Genomic DNA, 25,559 nt, shown 5'->3' on the forward strand with positions numbered 1-25,559 from the left:
GGCTCTTTCTGTGATGGCCAAAACTCTCACTGTACTTATAGCCTCCAAGATCACTACTCCAGGAAGAATGAGTTGGTGGCTGCTGATAGCAAGGCCCCTTATTTCATCATTCCCATCTGCACCCTGCTGTAAGTTGTTCTCTCTGGAATCTGGCTGGCAACCTCTCCTCCATTTATTGACAAAGATGTTCATTCAGAACATGGGCACATCATCATCATTTGCAACAAAATCTCAGCTATTGCTTTCTACTGCATCCTGGGATACCTGGGAACACTGGCTCTAGGGAGTTACTTTATGGCTTTTTTGTCCAGGAATCAGCCTGACACATTCAATGAAGCCAAGTTCCTGGCTTTCAGCATGCTGGTGTTCTGCAGTGTCTGGGTCACATTTCCCCCTGTCTACCACAGCACCTAAAGGAAGGTCATGGTGGCTATGGAAGTCCTCTCTATCTTGGCTTGTAGTACATGACTCTTAGGCATCATCTTTGTCCCCAAGTGCTACATAATACTACTAAGACCAGAAATGAACTCTCTTCATCAAATTAGGGATACAACATGTGCTAGAGGAACAAACCTTAAAACCTAGCTCCAATATTTCTTAAATTAAAGAGTTTTGAAGCATGATTATTCTTCACTATCCGAATACTCACATATGAAGTCATTATTTGGCATTTGATTCCATACACTATTATTTCTTTAAGTAATCATATTAAGCTAAATGAATTCTGCATCTATCCTCTTATTCAGGTTGGGATATAGCCTGCATTTTGAGTCTGCCTCTTACATTCACTACTACTTTTGTGTTATTGATTTCATTTGCTGATGAAATGCTAATTTTGGAGTTCTTCTACTTGTATCATTCACATATTTTATTAATTTGACCACTAGATTATTCCAAAAAAATTATTTCCACTGTCAATTACATATGCTGATGAACAGATTCAAGAGTTATACATGTAAATATTTTTAAATATTTTGTAAATTTGACATTCAATACATCAAATTTCTGTCAATATACTGTTTTGTTTCTGAAGCCATTGAAACATTTCTCCAACTTGTTATGCATTCTATTTTTATATGATTTTATTCTGAAGAAATTCAAATTATTCACTTTCAATATAACTTTTCATGAAGATTATACTGTAACAGATCACTGCATAATGAGCTACATAGTAAGTTATGGCAAACTTAGGACCCCATTTTATATCCCTGACACCAAATTTCAACCAGAACAGCCAATTTACAATCAATATCTGGAGCCTCACTCTAAATTATGGTGCCCTGTGTCAAACTCAATTCTCTGTGTTACTCTAAACATCCAGTCAGCCTTTATCTTGTAACTTCCTCACAGTCCTTCACCTTTTGCTAAATTGGTGCATATTCCTTCAACTCCTACAGACTGGAACAGACCTACAATCCAGGAAGGCCATTTGCAGCCATTGAGATGGAGGCTTTTCTGTATCCAGGGCTCCATATAGAATCAGCAGAAGATACTTGGCATGCATCTTCAGAACCGATCTGTGTGATGATTGTATGTGAACCAGGACTTCATGAACAATTTCTGAGAGAGCCAGATCAGTCAGGAAGACAAGAGAAAATAATAATGCATAAAGAAGCTGGGGACTGGCACACTCTTATACACACAGGGTCCCCAAAAGAGGAAGATGATGCCTCATGCGTCTCTAAAGGCCCAGGATCTTCCCATGATGCACTTCCTTCATTTTCATGGATATCACTTTGTTCAGTTAGCTGCTCTATTCAAATAGTGTGTGTGTGTGTGTGTGTATTTGAGCTGGGCCCTCCCAGTCAATCACTGATTAAGAAAATGATCTATAGCTGGATCTCACTGAGATATTTTCTTTCTAGGGGGTGGGAGGCTTTAAGACAGGGTTTCTTTATGTATCCTTGGCTATTCTGTAACTAACTCTGAAGATCAGGCTGGCCTCAACTCACAGACATCTGCCAGCCTATGCCTCCCAAGTACTGGGATTAAAGGTGTGTGCACCGCCACTGCCAGACTAAAAACGTTATTTAACTGGGGTTATCTTCTCTCAGATGACATTAGTTTTTGTCAGATTTGCAAAAAAACTATTCATTGCAGGGTACTTGAGCTGAAAGGAGAAGTGGACACAGGCTCATTCCTAACCCAGAAGCAATATCCAGTTGATAGCCAGCTGCTAATGAAAGTTTAGTTTCCTCCAAGGGAGTCTCACTGGGGAAACCAACTATGCTGAAGGATAGAATGCATGTTCAACAGTAGATGACAACAGAAAATGAACTCAGTGGCATCTTTGGTTGTTTCTTTTCTCACAATATCATGTCAGGGTGTTTTCCCTTTTTGTTTGTTTATTTTCTTGTTGTTTTAATCATTTTTGTTTTGTTTCATTTTGTTTTGTTTTCTGTTCTTCATTTTTCTTCTCTCATTTTACCCTATTAGTTTTTTGGAGTATGCACTATGGCTACCACTTTACAGTTTTGATGGGATTGAGAATGTGCAAACAAGTGGGTCTCTGATTTGTCTGACTTGTTGGGCTCCTTTCCTTCTTTTTGTTTGTTTTGTTCAATCTAATGTGTTATTTTTTTCTTTTATCTTAGTATATTTTATTTCATTATTATCCGAGAGAACTCTGTTTATTTTCTAGTGACAGACAAAGAAGGTTTGGATTCTGGTGTGTGTGTGTGTGTGTGTGTGTGTGTGTTGTGTTGTGTATATGTGTGTGTATTGAATGTATTGTTATGTGCATGTGTGAGTATAAGAGGCCTTGAAGGCCCAAAGAGGACTTTGATCCCTTGCAGCTACTGTGACAGGTGGGTTTGAACTACATTTTATGAACTATGCCACTTTACAAGAGAAGTACATGATTTTGTCAGCTGAGATATCTCTCCAGCTTCTGCAATATTCTGAAGTATCTGTTTATTGAAACATCCCTCCCATTCCTAAGTTCTACTTCTCTAACTGCCAGGATGCATCAGGATTCTCTAGTCTTCTCCCTACAAGAAGCAGCATTGTTTTGTCTTCATATGCAAACCTGAGGTCACAAAATTCCTTCATTTTTTCAATAATCAGTAGCTGTAAAAGTCTTACATTCACTAAGATATCAAAAAGAAACCTCTGAGTTAATTTCAAATCTTATTACATATTAGGGACAAAGAGAACACTTCCACACTTCACTAATGTCCAAAAGTCAGGTCGTGTAAAAATAGGTGGCTAAATGGAAGTTTATGGGAGACAATATAGTAAAAGTAGTATACATGACATTGATAAATAACACCATTAGAAGAAACAGTGAGAGTCACTATGTAATGAATAATCTTGCATTGTATCCTAATAGGTGGTCCTGTACCAACATTACATTTGTCAGTTAAAATTTATGAAATGTGAGTTCTGGAAAATGTTTTCTCCCTTAACTTTTGTAAAGAAATTCTCTCTGGTCTTATCAAAATGATGTAGCACTTGGGGACAAAGATACATCCCAGCAAGCCAGCACTGGAGGCTAAGATGGAGAAGACCTCCACAGCCAGCATGACCTTGCCCTTGGTGCTGTGGTAGACAGGGAGAAATGTGACCCAGACAGTGCAGAACAACAGCATGCTGAATGTCAAGAATTTGGCTTCATTGAATGTGTCAGGGAGATTCCTGGCCAAGAAAGCCACAGTGAAACTCCCCAGGGACAGAGAGCCCAGGTATCCTAAGACAGAATAGAAGGCAGTTACTGAGCCCTTGTTGCACACAATGATGATGTGGCCATGCTCAGAATGTGCATCAATGTCAACAGAGGGAGGAAAAACTCCCAGCCAGATTGCACAGAGAATAATTTGAATGATGGTGCAGATGGGAATGATGTAGGTTGGTGCCCCTGATACCAGGAGCCACTTCATCCTTCTTCCAGGAGTTGTGACTTTGAAAGCCAAAACCACAGTAATTGTCTTGGCTAACACAGTGGAAACAGCCACAGTGAATGAAACTCCATATGTTATTTGCTGCAGGATGCAGGTAGCTGAGTTGGGATGGCCAATGAAGAGCAGGGAGCAGAGGAAACAGAAGATGAGGGAGATGAGCAGGATGTAGCTGAGAGTGAGGTTATTTGCCCTCACAATGGGAGTGTCTTGGTGCTTCACAAAGATCCCAAGAACCAGAACTGTGAATGCAAACAAACCCAAGGCCATACAGGATAGAGTCATCCCCAAGAGGTCTTCAAAGGCCAGAAAGGTCACATCTTTGTACAGGCAGTGGGTCTGCTCTGCATTGGCATACTGGTCCTCTGGACACTTCATACACTGATCCCTATCTGATGCAGAAAGCATAAGTATCAGTAGTGCAACTTCAGCATTTCTTATTTGACAGGTCACTCCAATGTATTTTGGAAACTTTACAACATTTGCATACTTTATTGATAAAGATGTAATTGAGAATTTTCTGAAGAGCAATGCTTCTATTTCATAATGCCTGTCTTCATCAAGGAAAAACACAGATCCTATTGATACACTATAACATGAATCTTTCTGTCTAAATTAGAAGTAATGCACTCATGGGAGATGGAGATTGGTCTTATCCAGGATGAAACCTCATAGCTTTTTTTATTCCCATATGATCATCACCAAACACATAAGTAGCTGAGCAACAACAAACTGAATCTATTTTGTGTGTAGGTGCAAGTGCATGAGTATGTTAAAGCAGTAAATGAAAATGAGTGTTTGAAAAAAGTAAATGAAAAAGAACTCATGAGTTGAGAATTTTGGTTGCATGTGATGTGTGGGAAGTAGAATTGGGAGAGAAAGTGGTTTTATAACGATGTATGAAATTCTCAAGAAAAATTAATTAAATATATTGACCTTAGTTGTATACTCATCAGGGAAGAGGGACACTAAACATTTTATAAAATAAAATAATCCTACTATTAATGTAGAAAACTCCATACATATATAACACAGAGAAGTCTTGTATCTTATATCACCACCTTTGTGAGCACAGAGCACCTACTTCCTTCCCTAATTTCCTTCTACATGAGACTTCTGTGTGGACTTTCCCCCTGGGTGTTCTTGGGGAGTGAGAAAAAGGTGGTTTAGATAGAAATATAAAGGGAAGAGGGAAATAGAGACACAGGATAGCCTAAGTGGAGCCTAGAACTTAATCCACCAGCTCAGAACTTTACTCCAAAGCGTTTTTATATCAATACCTAGGGGGGAGGCAAAGACCACCCTCTTACTAGATACAACTACCAAACACCCAGTACCCAGGCACGAGGTCCAATCATCCTCTTATGCAGCCCTGCTGGTAAAGCAAGCTCAGAGATCACTAGGAAACCTCTGTGGGCTCCAACAGACCTTCATTCTACTGATGTACTCAATGATGAAGGATTATTGGTAAATCAGCCTGAACAAGACAACATGAGAACTCCCAAGTGAGAGTGGTAACACAGAATATTTGAAGTGAACAGTAATACCCATTCACAAGTTGTAATTTCCACCACAGCAAGTAAGGGAAATATGATTGTAATTGTGCTAAGTTGTGGATAATAATGGAAAGCAATGTTTCGGTTTCCAGATTTTAAGTCATTCCATGAATAAAACCAACCAGCATTTATGGCCAGCTATGGTTACATTTTTTTGTTTTTTGTTCTTTAAGGGGTTGGAAAGATGGCTAAGATGTTAAGAACATGGTCTGCTCTTACAGGTGGCCTAAGTCGAGTTCCCAGAACATGTGAAGTGCCATATTACTACCTGTAATTCTGGTACAAAGGGCATCAGATGCCTCTGATGGCCTTCACTTGGCCTTGTATGGACTTACTACACTCTACATATGCCTAATTCAAATATTGATAAACATGAAGGTTTGTTTATTTTTGTTGGTATATTTATTAATATAAATGCCCTTTATAGTTATTATCTTAAATCAATTTTATTACAATCTGTATATTTTTCACACATGTGTGTGAGTGGGGTGTGTGTGTGTGTGTGTGTGTGTGTGTGTGTGTGTGTGTGTGTGTGTGTGTTTAAAGTGCAATAGTCAAGAAGGCATCTTGTAGGAGTTGGCTCCATCTCATTTCAATGGGCTTCCTAAGATGAATTCAGGTCATCAGGCTTGTGGCAAGAGATTTACCTCCTAACTCTTCTCATTGACCCTAAATATCTTTTTGAAAGATTTACTTATTTATTATGTATACAGTGCTCAGCCTGCATGTATGCCTGCACACAAGAAGAGGGCAGAGATTCTCATTGTAGACAGTTGTGAGCCACCATGTTGTTTCTGGAAATCGAAAACAGGACCTCTGGAAGAGCATGCCATGCTCTTAACTGGTGAGGCATCTTCCCAACCCCCGCCCCCAAATGTCTTTTTTAAATGTTCTTTGCATTATAGACAATGACTGGCAATAAAGGTCAAAAATAATTCTGCACTCTCCTTTGAATTTAGCCATCTCCAAATCAATAACCAGTTGACTTATATGGATTGTGTATGCCAAACTCTCATTGGAATAATTGTGGCTGTTTCTTTTCACTACAGATGTATTTTATCTATATTATTGTGACATTTATTGCTACTGTGTACAAAAATCTTAAGTAGGACACCTGTTTTTCTCTATATCAAGTGTCCACACTTTCGCCCATTTTTATAAGAAATAAAGTGCTGTCTCATGTTTAACTGTTTTACTCCCAGTTACTACTCTTTAGCCACCACAACCTACAATGGCATTGGTCTCAAAATTCTCTGAAAACCTCCCTCACATGGAAGTAACAGCACTTGCATCATCCCAAAGTTTCCTTAGCAGACTCCCATTGCAGCCTTATGGTACCACCCTGAATTCACATCTTCATGCTGTCTTCCCCACATACCTGTCAGCTAAATGACAACACAAAACACTATCCATTCATCAAATGGCATATAAACAGCATGCCCACCACCACACAGTACTTATTTACCATCACAACACATGGTGACCCAATATCTCTCTTTGTCAACAATGTTTGTAGGCAGTGGCAAGAACAAGTTTTATAGGATTCATGACTTCAGTGGCAGGAGATAACTCAACAGTTAAGAGTGCTTACCAGTAGCACAGACACTGAGAGCAACAATTAATAAATGGGACTTCCTGAAAGTGAGAAGCTTTTGTAGAGCAAAGGGCACAGTCAATAAGACCAAACGACAGCCTGCAGAATAGGAAAAGAACTTCACCAACCACATCTGACAGAGAACTGTGTACTAGTGGATGTGGCACCCCCGTGGGACTGGACAAGGCCCTCTGTATACAGAAGATGGTTGTTTGACTCAAACTGTTTGGGGGACAACCAGGCATCGGGATCGGGATCTGTCCCTGGTCTATGGGCAAGCATCTAGAATCTGGTGCCTGTGGTGTGACCCCTTGCACAGCCTTGGTGCATTGGGAAGGAACTTGGACCTGCCTAGGCTCAGTGCACTGGGCTCTGCTGACTCCCAATGGAAGACCTCAATTTGGTGAATGTGGGGTGGCTTGGGAAAGAGGGCTGGGGGTGGGAGGAGGGAGGATGATTGATCTATGAATAGTAGGTGGAATGAGTAGAAAATTTCTTAATAAAGAAAACTGAAAAACAAAGAGTGCTTACAGCTCTTGCAGAGAACAAGGGTTTGGACTCAGCATCCATGTGGAAGCTTATACCTGTCTGTAACTCAAGGTCCAGGGGCTTGTATGGACTCTTTTGGCCTCCACAATCTCCTGCACATAAACTCACACAGGAACACATACATACATTCAAGGAGGTTAGATGAATAAACAAATATTTAGAAAGATGCATGAATCCAATCTAGTCTACATGTACTTTAGAGGGATATAATCATCAGACAGATATAGTGTAGAATTTCCTCACAGGGCTGTTTGAATTTTCAAACACTTTCTTTTACAAAATACTACCAGCAATAATATTACAGTGAGTCAAGGGTCTATGTGAAGGCACAGGTTGTTATATATAAGGACATTATTATTAATGACATACTTGTAAAACAAAATTAGGAAAGGAATAGCTTTTGCTTGTGCTGTAAAAGGGCCACAGATCTTAGTAGTTCCCCAGATGCTCCCTAGCTCAACTAAATTCATGATAAAAGTACCACTCAGAGTATAAAACTCACCACCTAGCAGCACCACCTGCCAAACTGAAGCAAAGGCCTAATCCATCATAGTCCTTATAGTTTTGGGAAAGTCTCAAAATGTAATAACTTTGCTTTTAAGCTTCTGTGGATCTGCTTTCAGCTCACTGTTCTTGGTAACTGAAGTATGTCAACCCAGAACATGGTTCTTTTGCTTCAAATCTGACCCTGAGAAAGGCTCAGTACTACACTGGGGTCCTGGTCCTGTCAACTGTATTTAACATCCAGCTAATGTTGACTTCATTTGGCTTAAACCTATGTCTGAGCAGTCTTCTCTAGCAAATACCACATAACAGTGCAGCACCCTTCCAGGCCCCTTAGAAAGTAAAGGGTGGATAGCAAAGTCAGTCAATCTGAAGGATTTCTCCCTGCAGTAAACACTTACCTGTCTCATTGGAAATCTCATTTGCTGGGCAGGGTGTGCAATCAAAACAGCAGGCTGCCATTCCTTCTTGTTGGAATTTTCTGAATCCAGGGTGACAATCAGCACTGCACACAGCAGAGGGCATCTGAGGAAAATCAGACAGATGCTGGGCCAGCAGTCTGACTACAACTTCAATAGTTATAGCATCTCATCATGTTGAGAAGTTAACAAGTTTTCTTTCTATACACAACCTGAGTGGACACATTTCTTTCAGTAATTTGTACAAGGCCACACATGGATATATGGGAACAAATTCATGAAATATTGAGGTACTTCTGAACTACTAAATGTTCAGGAAGATCTAATAGTATAAGTTGTGTGACTACTGGAATTCCTGAACTGTACACCCTACCCACACATTGTGTAGCTTCATTTTTGTCAACTTGACACAAAGCAGAGCTACAAGAAAAAAGAGAAACTTAATTGAGAAAATATCTCCATCTAATTGGTTTCTGGTCATATTGGTGACCTATTTTTTAGTTGCTCATTAATTCTGGGAAGCACCACCACACTTGGTTCTATTTCTGAATTCAGTGGAAATGCTTTGAGTTTCTCTCCATGTCGTACAATGTTTTCTATGTTCTGTTTTACAGAAACTTATTTTGTCAAAAAATGTCCTTTCTATTTTTCAAATGTGTTTTTTAATGTTTCTTTGTTTTCTTTCTCTGAAGGGATGCTGAATATTGCTCAAGACCTTTTTCGTATTTTTTCATGCGGATATAATTTCTATTCTAGTGTATATTTATGTGATATATTATACTTGATTGTTTTGCATATGTTGAACCTGCCTTACATTCTTGTAATAAAGTCATCTTGTTTACAGGAGTTGATCTTTCTGGTGTGCTGTTCAGACGTCTTTGCCAGTATTTACTTGAGAATTTCTCCATTCATTTTCATTGATTGGACTATAATTTTCCTCTTTCTGATTCACTTTGCCTCGAATGGTCTTTTTTCTTTACTACTGAGACTATGTTCTTTCTTATGAGTACAGTGTTTTCCTTCTGAGCAACAGAGTATTTTTTTCTGAAAAAATATTTCCTTGTCTGTGTCCTTTGATTAGAGAGTGGGATTCTTCAAATTTGGTTATTAATGAAAGCTATTTGGTGATTATTATCAATTTGTGTTTTTGTAAGTTTTGTTGTATTTCAAACCTTTGCTTTTCTGTCTAATGATCTAGTGTAGTCTACACATTCCTGTGACATCTACTGTTTAACTTAATATTCAGTGTGAAGGAGTGTGACATGTTAAGACAGTCTGGAAGTGTCTTCGTTAATGATGTTGCAGTAGATATATATTCCTGCAATTTATGGTCACCATTACAAGTTTTTTCATCTTCCTGAAATTATGAAATTATAGCTTTGCTGGGTATAGTAACTGAAGTTGGAAATTTTATCACTGTTTGAAATACATGAATGATCCTTCCTCTTTTTAAAGTGTCTATGAAGAAAGCTACTGTTATTATGATGAGGACTTTCAATGAAATTGACCTTCTCTCTTGTAACCTAAAATTCCTCTTAATTCTGCATAACTGAGATTTTAAATAATCTTTAAACAGGGCAGGTCCTTTTCTGAACCTGTCTGTTAGGCACTCTGACTGTCTCCTGTATCTGGATGGCCATATTTCCCCAGCATTTAGTAAATTTTGGTTGTCATTCTATTAGAAATACCTTTGGTCCTTTCACATGTTGTCATCTTCTTGTACCTGTGCTTTCTTAATTTGATCTTTTATTGATGTCCCCTAAGTCTCTTGTGTTTTCTTCATCCTTCCTTATTGTTTTAGCTTTGTCACAGTTTGAATTAAAATTCATCTGTGTTCAGGCATCTCCATGACGGGTAAGGTAACCTGCTGACATCTCATGCAACCCAAGTCAGAAGCTCATTTTTTAATAAAAGGTGGACCTGCAGGATCCTGGCCCCGTTTTGGGTAACTGTTGCCTTGCTTGCTGACCTTGACCTTGATATCCTCCCAATGCTAATTTCCTGCCAGGTTCCACCCTCCTGAATGCTTAAGGGGAGTTCCTTGTCTGTGTATCCTGAATAATGGGCGTTAACAGCTTAGATGCAAGATTGTAAAACATCAGTAGCGAACTTCTGCCTTCCGAGGTCCTCCCATTGTGCTGTAAGCCTGTAATTAAGACCTCCTACCCCCTTCAAAAAATGACATTCAAAATTTAAAATTAAATATATATATATATTTATATACATAAATATTTTTATATATTATATATAAAATATTATATATTTTAAATATTTATATAAGATGTTATATATTATATTATATAAATTATATATTTTATATATAAAATATTATATTTTAATATTTATATAAAATAATATCTATTATAAATATTTTATATTTTTTATATAAATATTATATATATAATGGAATGAATACTGCGAATGTAATCTATGAATACCACAAATGTGATTCATATCATGAGTGTAATTTAAGAAATAAACAAATTTTAAAAAATTCATCTGTGTTTTTTCAAGTCTTAAAAGCCTGACTTCTACTTGAGACATTTTCAGAGAAAGATATTTTATACAGTTTGTTGTTGGAATTGTTGTGCCATTCATTTTCAGAATGTTAGTATGAATTCCTTATTGTTATTGTAACTTTACTGAATTTTTGTCACATCCTCTCTCAACTTCCTATTGTTTGCAAGTGTTTGTGATCTAATTGGATTGTCCTTAGAGGCAATTTATATGCTCTTTGATTTCCTGGATCATTTTTTTCTTTTTTTCTTTTTACTAAGAAATTTTCTATTCACTTTACATACCAACCAACCAGACCTACCTCTTCCCTCTTCCCACCCACAAGCCTTCCCTCCCAAGCCAACCACCATCCCCACATTTTCCAAATCAAGGCCTCCCATGGGGACTCAGCAGAGCCTGGCACACTCAACTGAGACATTTCCAAGCCCCTCCCCACAGCACCAAGGCTGTGCAAAGTACCACACCTTAAGAACTAGCCTCCAAAAAGCTTGCCCATGCACCAAGGACAGATCCCAATCCCCCTGCCTGGATGTCCCCCATACACTTCAAGCTAAACTACAATCTCCCATAACCAGAGGGCCTCGTCTAGTTCTACAGGACCTCCATAGCTATCAGTCCATCATTCATGGGTTTCTATTTGTGTGGCTGGTCATCTCTGCATGTTTTCCCATCATGATCTCCAAGTCCAATGCCCACAGAATCCCTCCTCTTTCTCATTGATTGGATTCTCAGAGCTCTGCCTGGCACCAGGCCCTGGATCTCTGCTTTTGCTTCCATCAGTCACTGGATAAAGGCTCTATGATGACAAGTAGATTATTCCCTAGACAGATCACCAGAGTAGACCAATCCAGACACCTTCTTGATCATTGCCAGTAGTCCAAGAAAGGGTCATCCTTGTGAATTCCTGACAGCATACCCAGCACCCTGCCTCTTCCTATTCTCATGATGTCTTCATTTATCATGGTATCTCTTTCCTTCTTCTACCACTCTGTCCCTGTTCTGGAACATTCTTACAGTTATTCTTTGAAGTCTTTGTTTGGTGTGTCATTGAGTTCACTATCACGTAAGCCTATGATTGTATCATATGGAATCCTGCTGCCTCACTGTTTGCAAGTTTCATTTCTGCATTATGATTTTCATATCTAGAGTACAAAGCATATTGGATTTTTTAACTCCTCTCTTTTCTTTGTGGTTGATGTTTTTGTAATTTTCCTTCAAGTTAGGCCTGGTAGAAGCAAACTTGTGATTTTATCGCTCTCCTCTGATTAAGTGGTACAGGCCAGTAGTTAAACCTTTAACCCATTTAGCTGTTCTCTGAGCATAATTTTCTCATCACTGTGAAGATATAATATTAACTCTTGATTTAACTTTATCTGAGCAACTTGAGATATCACTTCAGATTAAGTTTGCCCACTTTCTGGATGTAAACCTCTTTCAAACTCAACACACAATATTGCAGTAGACAATGTAGTTCAGATATTATAAAACCAGTCACATCATAATCAATACCTATATATATCTGGGGACACATAATGGGATATTTTATTTACAAATTTTCTCAAAACCAAATTATGATAACTATGAGTGCCTGTCCAATCAAAAAAGGAAACATTACAAATCTTTTTCTTTGTTTTTTCATTTGTTTGTTTGTGTGAATGAGTTATGAAAGAATTATGGCACAAAGAAATGCTCTCATAATGAAGTATTCCTTTAGAAAATATGATTGAGGGCTGGAGAGGTGGCTCAGCAACCTATCATACTTGGTGTTCAATCCCTCAAATCCTATACTTAGGCTTCAAATTGTCTTCAGTTCCTGGGTATCATAATCCCTCTCCGGACATATTTACATACCTAATACTCACATGTAACATAGATATATACAGGCAAAACATCCATATACATAAAAAGTCTAAAAAACAAATTATAATTAATAAAATATCTAAGGTGGCCCATGAAAATGTGAATTTATTGTTAGACTATTATGCAGTTTAGGACCTCCTAGTCAACATACTTGAATAAAATTATAGAATATAAATTAATGACTCTATTTCTAGTTCCAAATCTTTCCTTACAAACAGCTTCAGTCTTTTCAGCATGTGGATTAGTGATTCAACAGAAGAGATGAAAATCAATGGGCAGCAATCAGAATAGTACAAAGAGAATATTGATAACTTTACTGGAAATAATATCAAATGTTGGTCATACCTAGTTTTATATTTGTTTATAAATCGGAGTGTTTCTGATGTGTTAAAAAATATATCATATGATTGTCTTAGGTTTTCAAAAACTTACCAAAAAAATCATACTTTTAAAATCTGAAGGGAAAAAACATCATCTAGAAGTATAAAATTATGTCTTTACATGATCATCGATCTAATTTCACTAAGTCGCAGGGAAACCCAAATGGCCTCACTTCGCAGTAGTTCCAACTCTGACGTGTAAATCAGTACATTTTGGTCAGACCCACCTGTCTAGTTCCTGTGGCCCACTCTATCATGTCTTCATATAAATGAAGCTGTTCACCATGTGGAAAATATGGCTTAAACTCTCCTATTTTCACCTTAAGTCCAACATCATGGGGGAAATTACAAATGTAGTAAATGCCATACTCTGCTTGCAGTTTTTCTTTCTGATTCATATTTATTATATCTCCAGCAGGATTAACAAAGTGCATATTTTTCAGAAATGGGTGAAGCTGAAAGATAGACAACACTTTTCAGTCTATATCACCTTATTTTAAGTTTCAAAATCTGTTCTGATTTTATCCTAAGGAAAGTTTATTAAAGGTGTCCAAGGGAGAAACTCAATGAAAGCATGTGAATAAATAAAGTCATTATGTTCCCAGAATTTTAGTTCTCTGAGTAGAAACCATAAAACCAAACACAGACATACACACAACCATCAAACATAAATATGCACCAAACACACACACACACACACACACACACACACACACACACACACATGCACGTACACATGTATGCATGTACAAACACTTCCACACAGATACACATGCAGAGGCACACACATAATACAGCCATACTCATTCACACACATACACACTAACACACACATTCAGACAGACCTAACCAAGCAAATGCAGACACAGAAACACAGAGACACAAAAATACACAAAACACACACAGAGAAACATACTGATACAAATATTCACAAAGAGACATATGTACACACAACAAATATATGGTCATATATACAATCACACACAAACACAGAAGAGAGATATTCATATAAGCGAAAAGAACATCTATACACAACCACACAAAGAAACAGAAATGCATTTACACACTGAAAATGACACAATACACATACACAGACACAATCACAAAGACCTACAGACAATCAGACACAAATATATTCAAACATACACACAGGTACACAAGTAGGTATTGAACTGAATCTCAGCACTATTTTATTTGATATTATTCTCAGAAAATCAAGAAGAATAAGGTCTCCAGAACCTACATTGGGGTCAGAATCAGGTGAGTACACTTATACACACCATGCCTTATAGTGAACAACACATATATGATAAATATTGGTTTAAACATGTGACTCTTTAAAGTTTATAACATTGATGACATGAAGTTCCATCCATTGGAAGATACAGTACCTGTGAGCAGTCAGAATGCAGTTCTCTCAGAGTGTTGATTTGCTGGTTTGCTACTTGGTGAAGAACCATTACATGGAGAGCATGGGCCATAGCATACACAGCATTGTATATATCATAAGCATCATCACTGAAGGCCATGTCAAAACTCTGTAGCATTAACCATTCCAGTGAGACGTTCAAAGAGCAGTTCTCCAGTGTCTTACAGTTAGATGTTGAGGCTTCACAACTAAAGTACATCCACCCAAGTCCTGCCAGGAACTTGTCTGTGTATTTGGAAGGGTTCAGTGTCTGAACAAAATTTTTAAGACCAGAAATCTCAGCATGGTGGTGTGCAAAAGCAAGAGTTCCATGGAAGGAGTCAAGGGTGAAGTCTCTCTTACTTGTAGTGATATCCCACTGAGAGGTGGTGACCCATATTCTCTGTATACCCTGTAATATCTACATTCTAAAGCACACAGCTAGAGTACTGTCTATGTCACCATAAATGATAACAACATTTGTGGATGATGTCTCAATTTGGTTGTTATACACTTCAGCTCTTGAATTGTATAACTCCATGTTGACTGGGATCACGATCACAAAGGCTAAGCAGACTCTTTTGACTTCAGTTTCTCCTCTCAGATCTGAGAGAAATTGGAGACCTTGGTCATCATCTGAGATGGCCAGCCCAACCCAGTTCCAGTTGAAGTGAAGCACCAAAGAGACCATGGCCAGGGCCAGAGCTGTGTCCTTGGGGGCCATCTGATACAGATTGGGAAACTGTTCATGATCACTCAGGATAGGATGGAAAGGTCCATAGGTGAGCTGAAGGACATAAAACATAGTATGAGGGAGAGGATTGTCAGAAATCTCAATGGAAGCCCTGAGATGTGTGAAGTACCAGTTTAAAATGACAGGAAGACAATTTTCCCCTATTACTACAGTTAAACTACACTGTTAGAGACCTAAAAAATCACCTTTCTACATTTTTTCAAGGAAATTCCCCTTCACTTGTAATTCTTCTTCTCATCTATATATCAAACTGTAGCTGGAGAGCTTCTCTCCAGGATCCTCCAAGTAGGCTGTTGGACTGCCCAGAATTGGCAGGACCTGGAGAGAAGCTCTCCAGCTACAAATGGTGCCCAAATGGTTGGCAAGAGTTTCCAACTGAAATCTGAAAAAAAATTCTAAAACGGAGCTAAAAACATCTTCCTAGTTGTCTCTCTCAAGTTAGTGGCAGTCTGTGCATTTGACTGGCAGTATGGCCCGAATGAGGCATCGACAAGTGGCTCATTATGCTGCTTGGTGGATTTATTCTTTGCTTGTACAAAAAAAGGTTTCTGAGCGACATGATGTTTTGATCAAAACATAGAACAACTGTTTCTAAGAGTTAATGGCTTCCAGAGCTGGCAGTAAACATAACACTATCATGTTGGGTAGCTGAGGCAGGCAGAGCCACAAACCACCAACTACAGGGGCCATTTCAGTCTTATAAACGCTGCAGTTTAAAACAATAGATTAAAAAAAAGACAGATTCAGATGGAACAAGACTTTCAATGCTTTACAATGTGTGTAAAAATGTACGGAGGATATGTATATTTTAAAGATAACTTGACTTCAAAATTTGGATCTAAGGATATGTTGCTTTGGAAAGGAGGCTCTTCTTTGGTTTCCACAGAAAGCAAGAGGTTATGGATTTGTTCCAGATTAAGATGCATCAGGTTTCACCAGCCAAGACCCCCTGAACAGTCTCTGATGAAACCATGGCCCAGATGATCCAACAACCAGAACGGTTTCAAGTCAACTGGCTCAGATGATACACTCTCATGGACTACTCCATAACCCTAAAGTTTTCTTTGTGTCCACATAAGATACAGCATCCCCCTCCAGCAGGAAGTAGTAAGAGAAGCTATGCCTAAATTCCCAAATATACCAAGCTGGCTTTGGAGATGGAATTGGCTCACTCCTCTAAACCCAAACATATTAATAAAAAATTTAAAAAAAGGTTAAGAAATTCTTTTGTCCCATATCAGAACAACCCTCTGGTGTGGGACAGATAAAAACCAATATTTTTATTTAAATCAGGTTGATTATAAATGTGATCTCTTTATAAAGAAGAAAGGGGCATATGATATAGATATGACAGGATGAAAGGGTAGATTATTGAATCTACTTTTAAAGAGCAACTTGTTTAAAATGTTTTACATTGCTATGGATTTTAGTTTAGTGATACAAGTTTAAACTTAATTTTGTTATACTGTACATATATATTCTATTCTTGTTTGAGATATTAGGTTTATGTAACTCATATAAATTGTAATGGATAATTAAGAAATACTGATTAATAATTAGTCTTCCATGATAGTCAAACTTATAGTCATCTTGTTTTCTAGGTATACATAGATATAATTTAATTAGGTAGGTAATCTTCAAACACTTCAAATACCTACAGAATATGGCATTTAAAATATTTTAAAAACTTAGACTTTTTAGACAATGAGATATGTCAGCTCCTGGAAGCACCGATTTACTTCAGAGAGGAGGATGGGTATCAAACACACTCCATATGGCATTTATCTTCACCTTGGAAAAAATAGCCATTTGGGCAAGAAACTGTTCTTGCCTGGACTGCATGATCTACTGGACATGCAGGACCCATAGAAAGGAGACCACTGAACTTTGCTTGGCAAAATGGTCCTTCAGGCTCCTGCTTCACAGAGGAAACTGATAGACATTCTACAGGACACAGAGAGACTCTAGGCTGAAGACAGATGCCCCAACTTTACAAAGGAACATTAGGTGACTCTCCAGGCTGCCAGCTGTCTCTGTCTACCCTGCAAGACTCCTGAAAGTTGCTTGCATCCTTCTCCCATTTCTCAGGTAATAGTATATCCTTCTGGCATCTTTGATGTAGTTGAAGACTAGGTTGTTATAATTTCCTCTGTTATGAGAGAAGATAAGTTAGATATAAAACCTTAGACTCACAAATATAAGATACATAGGATATCTTCTTTAATATTGTAACTGTAATTCTTATTTGATAATTGTTTTGTTATATATAATTTTACTGTGTGAAAGTTAAAACCTTCCTTTTTGAAAAAGAAAAAGAAAAGTGGGAAGTGCTGTGAAAGATTGATTGATAAATAAAACACTGGTTGGCCAGTAGCCAGGCAGGAAGTATAGATGGGACTAGCAGAGAGGAGAATTGAGAGAACAAGAAGGTGTAGAGGAGAAAAAGCCAGTCTGCCATCCAGGGAGCATCATGTAAAGGCAACAGGTAAAGCCATGGAACACATGGTGACATATAGATTAACAGAAATGAGCTGAGTATAAGAGTAACAGCTAGACAATGGTAGGCTTGAAATAATGGCCAAGCAGTTTAAGTAATAAAATCATTTGTATGTTTGTTTTATAAGTGAGCTACGGGACTTGTTAGGACCCAGAGAGAAAAACTCTAGCTACATCAACTAATGAATTGTGAATGTCCCATTGAGTGCCTGATTAATCATCCTTGAAATTGATTTAAATGAATATGAAGCCAATTTCCCTGTCATATCCTCCTTAGCATCAGGCTATGCCAACTAAGGAGAAAAATTCCATTCTTTCCCACCCAAACAACCTCACCTGAAGATATTTGTAGAGCTGGAGAATTGGAGTTACCCTCACAGATGTCACTAACATTGGTCCTGTTATTGCTACTATACATTTGATCTGATCTTCACAGATGTAGTTAAGGAGAAAAATATGCACTTCTGGAAACTTGTTTATGAAATTTTGAAGTCCCTGTTTATCATTATAATTGTTATAGAAGAAGCCAAATATAAGAGATACATTTGGTAGAAGATACAGATTCCTGTTGATTTCTTCCACAGCAAAAGCAAAAGGCAGAACAAACTGATAGTTTCGAATTGGTATTCTGAAAAGAAAGACACAGGGTTCAGTATGGATAAAGCTCTATAGATGAATGCGTTGTAGTTAATACAAGGAGTACCATGCATTTCATGTCTTTCCAGATATAGCTTGACAAAATCCCCAGTTTTGTAAGGTTGGAAAAACATGAAATGTTTGGGAGCTTGGAAAAGAACTAAAAAGTTAATGAGAGTGGTTGTCACAAAAATAAGAAATGTGTTATTGTCTACTTTGACAGAGAATTTCACCTTGGCTGTATGAGTACTGGATGTGCATTTGATAAAAGATATGTGTGTGTGTATCTGTAGGGGACTTGACAATGCAGTTCTCATGGGGGCCAGGAGAGGAAGCTGGATACTTCAGGGCTGAAAGTTTAAGTGGTTTTTAAGGTGCCTGCCAACATGGGTGGTTGAAACTGAACTCAGGTACTTTGATAGCACAGCAAGTGTTCTTAACTGCTGACCTGTGTCTACAGCCACAGTGTATTAATCCTTTCTATGTTCTAGATATTCTTCAGTCTCATATAGACAGTAGATATTTTTCCATCTGTTTGTAGGCTGCCTCTTACCAAGCTCATAAGTTTTTTGAATGCAGATAAAATTAATTTTATGCAACCACACTTGTTAATTTGTGGTCTTATTTCCTGAATTATTCGATATCTTTAAGTGTTTTCTCCTTGTTGTCTTTATCAGTTTCATGGTTTCAGGACTTACACTAAAGTCTTTGATCCATTTGGATTTGATTTTGGAACAGGACAATGGCTGGGAAATACTTCTTTTTGACCTCTGTATGGCCAGTTTTCCACTAGCATTTCTTGAGCACACTGTCTCTACCCCACTTTATATATGGGGGCATTACTTACTATTAAACTGTATTTTTCCTAGAGTGTATCTTGGTAATATTTTTCTCCTCTCCTAATTTCTTCTGGGTCCTCCCCGCCTCCCTACCCACCTATGTCTATATTATTTTTCTCTCTATTTTTCTTTATAAACAAAATCAAAAAGAATAGAATAAAATGCATAAAAAATGAAAAAAAGAGTTTGGGGATTTATCTCAGTGGTAGAATTCTAAGCAATGTGAGGCCCTGGGTTCAGTCCTCAACTGTGCAAAAAAAAAATCACAAAAATGAAAAACAAAATAAACATCAAAACCAAATGGATAAATGGATATCTGTTTCCATAAATTGCTTGGTGAAGACTCTCTTAAAACAGTTGGACTAGACAACAATTGATGAGTATAGCACAATATCATCAGGAATCATTTCATTGATTTTTTTGGCATTCATGTTTGTTTCTATCCCAGGTCTCTGGGATATCCCACTTCTGAGTCCTGGCTCACATGGGGGAACTCCCTCTCAGGGTATGGGTCTGCAGCTGTGCCAGCCATCAGTTGGTCACCCCCACAATTTCTCCTCCATCTTTACCCCAACATATCTTGTAGGCAGGACAAATTGTAACAGCCAAACATTAGCAGAGCATGGGGAATCCTGCAGAAGGTCGAGGGGAAGGATTGTAGTACTCAGTGATGTCAAGGATACCAGAAGAAAACCCACAGAATCAACTAACCTGGGATTAGAAGGCCTCACAGAGATTGAACAGACAACCAGGAAGCCTGCATGGGACTGACCTAGACTCTCTGCCTATAGGTTACAATTGTGTAACTTGGTCTTCATGTAGGACTCCTAGAAGTGAGAGTGTGGGCAGATATCTCTGACTTTGTGTCCTGCAATAATGACCCTTTCCTCCTGCTGGATCCAACCTTGGTGGAGGAGGGGTGCCAGGTCTCACTGCAGCTTGATAAACCATGGCTCGGGATATTCATGGGATGCCTGCCTGTACCTAAACATAAACAGTAGAAGGAGAGTGGATGGCAAGGCCTGGGAGAATAAAGGAGGGGAGATTTGGAAGAGGGAATGGAATGGAAAGGAAGTTTTAGGTGGAAAGTAAAATCAAGAAAATAAATAAATAAAATATAATAATAAATATGAAAAAGAAACAACAAAAAAGCACAAGGGAGGCAAAATAAGACAAAAAGTCTACAAAAATACCATTCTGTTAATTTTGTGTTATCAAACTACTCTTGTGCATGGTACTGGTCCTGAAGTGTGTCTAATAATATTCTCAGTGAGACTCCACTGGAGAAAAAAGATTTTACCTTTCAAAGCAGGTGGGAGAATAAAGATGGAAGAAACAAAGAACACAACAAGAAAGAGCACATAGAATGATGAGCATCTGCCCATGTGTGCAAAGTTATTATAGATCTCTTTCACATTTTCCTAGCTCCTGAGAAGCAATTTCTCATAGGACCCTGAACAGGGGCTGGGAAATGGTACTTCGATTCCTATAGCACAGCTCATTATGGTCCCTGGGCATATAGACCAAGACCGTACAAGACAGAAAGTTGAGCGAGCCATGGAGAGCAAGCCAGTATGCAATGTTCCTCCATGGTTCCTGCCTCTGTTCCTGCTTAAGTTTCTAACCTGTATACTTCAGTGATGGACTGTAATCAGGACAGGAAAGCAAGATAAGCCATTTCCTCTCCTACTTTCTTTTGGTCAGTGATTTATAACAGCAACAAAGCAAACTAAAGTATAGACCAACACAGTAATAATATTTATGATAAGGAGCCAACAATGTAATAAACAGAAAGAAACGTAGCTATTTCTGCTAAAAGCAGGAACAAGACAAGGGCATCCATATCATCCATTCTGAGAATGAGGATGGGACAGAATCATAAAAGATGACATAGTTAGGGTTCTTTATTGCTGTGAAGAGACACCAGGACCATGGCAACTCATAAATAAAAAACATTTAGTTGAAGTGGCTTGCTTACAGTTTCAGTGGTTCACTCCATTATCATCAGAATGGGGAGTATGGCAAAGCACAGGCAGATGTGGTCCTAGAGCTGAGAGTCCTGCATCTTGACTCAGAAGCAACAGGAAATGGACTAAATGTCACAGTGAGGGAAGCTTGAGAAAAGAGCCTTCAGAGACTGCCCCATTCACAGACAATGACATGCTTTTTTCAACAAGGCCACATTTCCTAATAGTGCCACTCGCTTTGGGGGCCATTTTCTTTCAAATTATCACAGAAGGCAAATCTGGTTGGCCTGAAACATACTATAAAAAACATGATAACCTCAAAACCATACAGTTCTGTTTGCCTCTGCCTCCTGAGTGCTAGGATTAAAGGAGTTCATCACTATGTCGATCTTCTTTCTCTAGCATTTTATGCTATGCAGTGATTGAAGTCTTAGCCAAAGCAAAAGGATAAAAGATCATATACAAGGGATGTAAATAGGAAAGCAAGAAGCCGAAGTTTCTTCCCTTTAAAAAAAACACACTTCTGTTGTGGAGTATTGTTTTTTAGTGTGTTACAATTATTCATGCTCGGGAACATTTGTTTTAATGATGCAAAGTTGTGTTGCATAATTTTATATTGCATTTGTTTAACCCTTGAAGCTGTGTTACTATGCCTGTCTAAAACACCCGGTTGGTCTAATAAAGTGCTGAATGGCCAGTAACTAGGCAGGAGAAAGGATAGACAGGGCTGGCACACAGAGAGGATAAAAAGGAGAAGAAATCTGGGAAGAAATGAACAAGAAGCAAAAAAAAGGAGGAGAGGAGGACTCAAGGGACCAGCCACCCAGCTACACCTCAAGTCATGGAGTAAGAAGTAAAGAAAGAAATAGAGAAACAGAGAAAGACAAAATCCCAGAGGCAAAAGGTATATAGGTTATTTAAAGTTACTAAGAGCTGGCTAGAAAGAAGCCAAGCTAAGGCTGGCCATTGTTAAGTAAGAATATGAAACTTTTGAAGTCTTATTTGGAAGCAAGGTAGCAGGTCACCCAAATAGTAAAAGAAATCACTAAGAAACTTCCATATTTGACATCCTAAACACTCCAGAGAAAATGGTTTCATCAAAATGGCAGAATGCAAAATTAACACAAAACTAATTTGCTTCCCTATGTATCAAGAACACATTTGCTGAGAAAGAAATTAAGAAAACGTCATTAGGGGCAGGAGTGAGAGATCAGCAGTGAAGAGTACTGGCTGCACTTACACAGGACCTGGGTTCAATTCCCAGCATTCACATGGGAGCTCTCAACTCTCTGCACCTCCTGTTCCAGGGGATCTGACCCCTTACATAGACATATATGTAGGCAAAATACCAATGTACATAAAATAATAAAAATTAAATTATTTTTAAAAAGAAAACCTTAATCACAATTGCCTCAGAAATTTGGTAGAATAAACTTAATAAAAATGGAAGGACATCAATGATGAAACGTTTAAAATAATGAGGAAATTAAGTATGTCATTAGAAGATGGGGAAATCTTCCATGCCTATAAATTGAAATAGTCAATACTGTGAAAATTACTACATTAAAAATTAATCTAGAGACCTAGAGTTGACTCCCACAGATATTTACTGCCATTCTTTCTATAAAGAGAAAAAGAGAGGTGAAATTCATATGATAAACAAAATACCCTTGGTGGGCATAGCAGTCCTGAACAAAAAGAATAATGTTGGTCACACCATCATACCTGACTTCAGTGAAAAACAGCAAACCTACCACAATACTGGCACAAACAGGTTTTTACATCAATGGCTTAATATTACTCAACTGACAAACAAAATTCTGCACACATACAACTTTAAGAAATGATGATTACTTGAGATTGCAGGATGGCTTAAGGTGATGTGACTGAGAAACAACTTCCAGCAATTCTCAGAAAAAAATGTGTGTAGTATCCACATTTGTAAAATATGCAGCCATACTTAGTAAGACTACTGAAAGAGATACAGAGGTAAATATAATGTAACTATCAGAGAATAAAAAATTTAGACTTAAAAAGTAGCAGATACTTACATCTTTTACAGTGGCAGAGACAACCCAGTGTGTAGCCTCTCCATCCCAGTTCTCAAACATTGACAGCTACCACAGGCAACTCCTGCCACTATAGCAAGTGAGAAGGAGAGTAAGCAGTCACCACTATGAGTGATGTCCTAGTGTATTCATAAAGAAAACACAACACTTGAAATGCAGACATTCCTTTTTGACTTTGAAGATAGAGATTGACCTGGCCTTTGCAATCCCTAAAAGCCTGTGAATGTGCATGTGTTCAACTGAGGGAAGGACAAAGGACACACCCAAGTACCTGACAGTAGATAGATCTCATATATCCCATTGGAGCTTCAGAGGTGTGGAATGGTCACATGCAGAGTATCTGAAAGCTGAACTAAATCGTTACCTGGATACTCTCCCCAGTGAGGAGTCGCACAAATACTAGAGACCCTGCATCTGCACTAGGAGTCACACATTGATAAAGGTAACATTAGCAGACTCAGGAAGAGACTTGAATGCACCTTGTGACTACTGAACTTATTGTAGTAGTCTGGAGTTTCTTGTCTTATGACACCACTGGACACCTCACAATGGCACCTGTGAAAAGGAAGGCTGGCTATGATAGATAAAAGTAAAGAATGCTGCTTTTAACTTGGCTTTCAGCCTTGTAAATGTAGGATAATTGGAAGAAAAATTAATGTCTCACTGTTTAATAGTGGGAAAATGGTGGTTATTAAAAATCAAAATATATTTTGTATCAGTTCTTGGTGATAAGGTTGGGAGAAAAGGACAGAAGCTCCCAGCATTTCACTGCCCATTCAAACCCTTTTCCTCCATTATCTATCATGACATTTACATGAAAAATGAAAAACACGGCACATCCAGAACAAATCTGAAATTCTCTTTTTTCATGGGACTCTGAACTGCAGCAAGGAAAAATAAACAGCTTCTCACTACATCTTCATGTTTGTCTTCATTCTCTTTCATTCTCCAAAAACTCTTGGGGTGAGTGAAACTGGACATGAGGAGGGGGATGTTCAGGAGCCAAAAGAAGAAATTTGAAGGACACATCAGGTTTTGCCTCCAAATCTCTAAGCTGGTAGTGTGGTCTGTGGATGCAAACCAGTTTATTAAATGGATCCCCATGTATACACATCTGCATTTATGTATATTGCCCACTGGAAAGGTCACTTATGTGGATGAAATGCTTTGTTTTCCATATCACTCCAATATCCTTGAGAAATGGCAAGTAGTCTCTGTCCTAGGGCTCTGCAGTTAAGGTCCACAACAGAGGTAAAAACATTGGATGGAAAATATATCTGAAGACATCACAGCCTCAGGTCCTATGACATCAACTCATATCCCTGGGAATTGAGGTCCATGGGAGAAAGCAATGTTGGGCAGATTGGTCCCAGGACAGTGTCAATGAGTTCTTTGTTTGAACTCCTTTAGAAATGATCTCAGCAGAATGTGAAGGTAAAGATTTGAAATGAACCATGACAATCAGGGTTCATGTGGACACACTGTGTTTTCTATTCCCAAGTGCAAATCAGAGAGCCTCAGTCTCATGTGTATGGCATCCACCATTCATAGATCATGAGCAGTATGGCCCATGCTACACTGGTCATAGAGACCTAATAACCAACCAGTATCCCTGCTCTCCATTGTGTGAAGCTCCAATAATCAGGTCAAATCTAGAAATTTCTTGTCTTATACTGTGTCCAGAAATGCCCAGATCATCATTCTCCATGAGAAACCTAGTTGAGTATTTGAGTTATGAAACATGAACTCCTTCTCAGAAGTTATTTCCTTCCTATGACCTATTTCTTCAACTTTATTTTTTATTTCTGCTTATATTAGAATCCAGTAGTGACTCCAAAGCAGCACTGTGTTCAGTAGCTTAGAACCCATTAGTAACTGGGATAAAGCCTGTGTTCAATGTGTAAGCTGTTCTTATCCCATTGTCATGCTCATATATTTTGGCTGCATTCTAGAATATGTATTGCCAGTGGGAGAGCTCATTGATGAGTGTGAACTGAGGAAAGACCTTTAGATGATATGAACTACAGAGCAAGCAGCACAAATGTAGGGCAATTACATGGTGTGGAGGATGAATGATGTTGTTTAGTACTTGAGGTGAGGCAAACAGGGCTTGTA

The 25,559-nt window shown here is 38.3% G+C and overlaps 1 pseudogene; it reads right to left on the bottom strand.

Annotated features, from left to right (window-relative positions):
- Positions 1-3,368: 3,368 nt before the first annotated feature.
- LOC121820859 (vomeronasal type-2 receptor 116-like) lies at positions 3,369-24,548 on the bottom strand (annotated as a pseudogene).
- Positions 24,549-25,559: the final 1,011 nt, after the last annotated feature.

The sequence above is a fragment of the Peromyscus maniculatus genome, chromosome 1, assembly GCF_049852395.1.
Source record: "Peromyscus maniculatus bairdii isolate BWxNUB_F1_BW_parent chromosome 1, HU_Pman_BW_mat_3.1, whole genome shotgun sequence".
Taxonomy (NCBI): Eukaryota; Metazoa; Chordata; class Mammalia; order Rodentia; family Cricetidae; genus Peromyscus; species Peromyscus maniculatus.